The sequence below is a fragment of the Hipposideros armiger genome, unplaced genomic scaffold (genome assembly GCF_001890085.2).
Source record: "Hipposideros armiger isolate ML-2016 unplaced genomic scaffold, ASM189008v1 scaffold_1148, whole genome shotgun sequence".
NCBI classification, from domain to species: domain Eukaryota; kingdom Metazoa; phylum Chordata; class Mammalia; order Chiroptera; family Hipposideridae; genus Hipposideros; species Hipposideros armiger.
The window spans coordinates 128975-133713 of record NW_017732498.1 but is presented as its reverse complement, the minus strand read 5'-3'; the positions used below and the strand labels follow the sequence as shown (position 1 = coordinate 133713).

At 45.2% G+C, this 4739-nt stretch overlaps 1 pseudogene; it reads right to left on the bottom strand.

Annotated features, from left to right (window-relative positions):
* Positions 1-367: 367 nt before the first annotated feature.
* On the bottom strand, positions 368-1318 carry LOC109376543 (gamma-glutamylcyclotransferase pseudogene; annotated as a pseudogene).
* Positions 1319-4739: the final 3421 nt, after the last annotated feature.

Genomic DNA, 4739 nt, shown 5'->3' with positions numbered 1-4739 from the left:
AGAAGACTATAATAACATTGCAGACTCTCTCACCAGAGACTCAGAGGTAGAGGTAGGAGCTAAGGATTCACTATGTAGGCCAAAGAGACAAATCAAATTTCCTATTAAATATCTGGACTATGATACAACTGAAGCTTTTAAAGTTCCTAATGAACCAGACAAAACACAATGCTTTAGACCCCAAAACACAACCACATAGACCACAGAGGGAGCGTAGGCCTCCAGCTTATTTAAAGGACTATATCACTCATGCAATACAAGTTAAAGAACAAAAACCTATTCTAGTTGATGGTACTATTAAACAGGTCCATAGTAACAGGGCATTTAGGAANAAGAAAAATTCCAGAGCAGAGTGATTCACCAGCACTATCATTAAGTTGCAAATCTACCTTTTGTCATGGAGCAAGAATACATTTCAGATCAACTCAAGAAAATAAAATGTTCACAGAAGAAGTACCCAGAACCATTTATTATGCATTCCAGGGCCTCATTGCCCCCTTTGCGATTATCTAATTGCTGACCCAGTTTCTTTTCTACTCTGAAAACAGGGAATCACTCAAGTGAGATATCCCTTGAGAGCATTGTTGAAAATATATTATGTGTAGAGATATCCCAGATCCCTCTTCTAAGTGTCAAAAGTATATTAGCACACAGAGAAAACATCCATAGATACATTTTATTGTGTTCTAATGAGTTTTGCTTCCCCCTTTTTGATACTGTCTTCAGTTTCTTCTGAGACCCTTCCTTTGTAGTCATTTGGTTCTACTACATTTCACTCCTTTTGAGACTCTAGTGCCAAACCATTCTCTTCTGAACCGATGCAAGTGACCTTTTTATACTGAGGTGAAGGGAGAGCACTCATAATTTTTCATCTGATAACTTTGATAGGTTATTTCTTCTTCTTCTTCTTGAGTATAAAGAGTGATTTCTATTGGGACATATGTTCCTCTGTTGACCGCTTCTTGCTTGTCCAGAGAACTTAGGTTGCTTTTGTTCATTTTCCATACTGCTCCCCATCCTTCATCGCCAGGACTTTGAAAATTGGTGGCTATGCCCGCATGGCAAGTCTCACTTGCTTTGCCTTGGGAATTGCCAAAGTCAAGCTTAAAATCCTGCAGGCGGGCCATGCAGGCTTTTGGAGGTGAATACACTCACTCGGCAGGTTGCTGCCCTTGGCCAAGTCCAGAAAACTTCTCCTCCTGGCCCTGCATGTTCTTACAGCCCCGGTCGCCATGTCCCACCAGACACCTGTACAGTCTCAGTGTCGACAGCAGGGGTACGAGGAGAGGACAGTGAGGGCAGCACAGTGGCCGACGACTCCAACCCAGGGTCTACAACTTCTTGAAGTTTCTTTACACAAATNCATTGGCCTCTGGAGGGACATTGGTTCACAAATAAAGCTGTGTTACTCACTCTGTCTGAACCTGTGTGTCAGGACTTTGTTCCCCACTCGCTTCACAAGTAGCATGCAGGGTGGTAGGGTCCTGCCAAGGGGATAATGTCCCCTTGACTTTCAGGAGAGACTGAAATGTGGCAACTGCCCTTCCAGGTGTTTGTGACACCCACTCTCCTCAGAGCCAGCAAAGTGAGGGGCTCAGTCAACAGGAATATCGATTGGTGACAAAGGACAAGGGAAATGCACAACGACCATGCCCTGGGCACCTGGTGTGTTGAGGTCTTGCTCACCAGGCGAGAGCCACATTCCCATTCCATCGGCGGCGCTGGGTGTGGAAGCAGCGGCCACCAGTGAGGAGAGAGGTGCTGCAGGGCCTTCCACATGCAGCTCACAGGGCTTGTCCTCTGGTTGAGTCCGCATGTGGGGAGTGTCAGGGAGGGTGGTGGGTGGAGGCCTGGAGCTGCTCTTCCTGCAGAGCAGGGCTTGGTCTCACTGAGTCCCGTCATTCACTTTCACCTCTGGTGCTGGTTGGTTTCCCATCCCACAAGGGTGCATCTGTAACAGGCGCTGGGCACGTCTGGGGGTGAAGGCATGCAGGGCGTGGCTCCCCGTCCAGGAAGAGAGGCATTGGTCTACACAGCATAGCCCACCCCCAAGAGAAGGGGGACCTGGGCTCAGGCCCACCACGGTGTCTTCATCGCAGGCATCCCAGGCTGGCCTGGCTGTGCACTTCCAGGACAATGGTTCCTGCTGTGGAGCCCAAGGCCGAGACCAGCTTAGAGCCCATCCTTAGAACCAGGGCCAGGGCCAATTCTGTGGATGTTGTGGGCTGATTGACAAAGGTCCCTCAGTCTCCTGCCCTGTGGACTGGGCTGCAGTGTGCTTGGCAGAGATGCGGGAGGCGGAGATGGGCGGCCCCACTCTGCACTCCAAGGGCTGCAATCCTGGACCACTTGGCACAGACAGAAGGAAGGCTACACCTGAGGTCCTCCCATGTCAGTGTCCAGGGCTATTGTGACCAGTGACTACAGAGGAGCAGCTTAAACCACAGAACTTGCCCTCTCACGGTTCTGAAGCTGACTGTCAGGCTGGCACATGGCTGCACTCCCTCCAGGGGCTCCAGGAGAGGGTCTATCCTTGAATTTCCCAGCTCCCTGGGCCTGTGGCCTTGACACTCCAGTCTCTGCCTCTGTTGTCATGTGACCTCCCCCTGGGTGTCTGTGTATCTCCTCTTCTGTCTCTTACAATGATACTATCATTGGACTCAAGATCATCTGATGACCCAGGATGTCTGATCTCAATATCCCTAATCACATCTGCAAGGACCCTTTCTCCTTTTCCAAGTGAGGGCACATTCCCAGGTCTGGGGCAAGGATGGAACACAGCTTTGAAGCCATATCCAGCCCCCCNAGCGTAGGCCTCCAGCTTATTTAAAGGACTATATCACTCATGCAATACAAGTTAAAGAACAAAAACCTATTCTAGTTGATGGTACTATTAAACAGGTCCATAGTAACAGGGCATTTAGGAACACATTCCCTTTATAATTGGCTGACTAAAAGAGGTTTGCAAATTCCATATTAAACATACTATTTCTACATGAGTTGACTGCAAAACTTTTAGTGACAGATATAGATACAAAGAACCACCAGATACTACATATATACACACTGAATTTTCTTTGCCAAATTGACTTTATTAGGGCGGCTGGATGGCTCAGTGGTTAGAATGTGGGCTCTTAGCAACAAGGTTTCTGGTTCGACTCCCTCATGGGATGATGGCTATGCCCACCCCCAACTAAGATTGAACATGGCACTTTGAGCTAAGCGGCCGTGAGCTGCCAATGGGAGGCTGGATGGTGACTGGACTTGGAGCTGAGCTAGCTGCAACCTCCACAACTAAGATTGAAAGACAACAACTTGGCTGTTCCCCTTCCCCAATTCCCCAACACTATTCCCCTTCCCCAATTTCCCAATAAAATCTTTTAAAAAATTGATATTATTGGACCATTAACACATTCATACACCCAAAAATATACATGCACCTTGGTGGATAAATACTCTGGAATCGGAGTTACATTCGCCTGTCACAAACCCACATCGAAGGCAGACCAAAGAGCAATTCTTCAATGGTGGTGTTTCTCTGGACCACCTAAGAATATTGAAAGTGATCAAGGATCACATTTTACCTCCATAGCAACTAAAAAACTGGCACAACTTTTGGAAATCCAGCGGCAATGTCTTTTGCCTTATAATCCCACTGCTTCTGATAATATTGAAAGATTCAATTGACTTCTAAAAAGGGAACTGAAATTACTAGAGCAACATTCTTCTTTTCAATTGACACTGGATGTGGCATGTTTCCATTTAAATCAAAGGGTAAGACTTGGTTGTGAACCACCTCACTGTTATCTAAATTGCTTACCAGAGATTGTTGATTTGCCAATTGACAACAAAACTTGTAAATTTCCTTATAAAGTCACAATTAAGGGTCATAAAAATAAACTCTCCCCACAGGATATAATTGCTGATGAAGGAGGGCATACTTACTCGACTTCAGGAGGATGTGGACAGTTACAGCTCCACAAAGCCAACAAATCTCCCCAAATTTTTAACTATTCTTGCTACTTTTTACTAGACAATTTATTACTGCTTACACTCATTGAACTTGTTTATATTTTTCTTATCTCTGTGCTCCAACATACCTTCACTTGGCAGTACTACCAGCCCTTATTTTCTCTATTTTATATATTACCTTTTTCCTTTGTGAATATGCCTACTGAAGAGGATGGCATGTGCCTCAAATACACCCTGTCGGCAAATCCCCAAACCATTATCAGGTCAAGGGGCCCTCCGGAGGGGTTATCCCTCCTGTATAATTTAGTGCATAGGCTATGCAATAGAGACTGATGCATATGCACTTATGTAGCAGTAAGGCTACCTAACAGACAAATTAGGTCAATGGAATTTGAAAAGGTAAAACAACCAGCTTTTTGATCTTCGATATGCTTAGTGAAGTGTAATCTCCACTGTAGAAAGCCTGAATACTTGTGTTACACTTACAGAAAACCTGAAGAACAGATAACATGGTACAAATATAATCTACAGATTGCTTTGAACTTTAGGAAATCACTTAGCCCAGTCTCACTGCAAGCTATTATCATTAGACAACTATTAGACACCTTTACAGAGACACAGAAATATTTAACTAGGAGGACTCATTTTTTTAACATGGCATAGGAATGCCGAAACTAGACCATGCATTGGACCTTTAGAACAAAAACATTGGATGGAAGATGAAATTATAGCCAGGAATCTGAGAAACTACATTTTGGGTAGAAGAC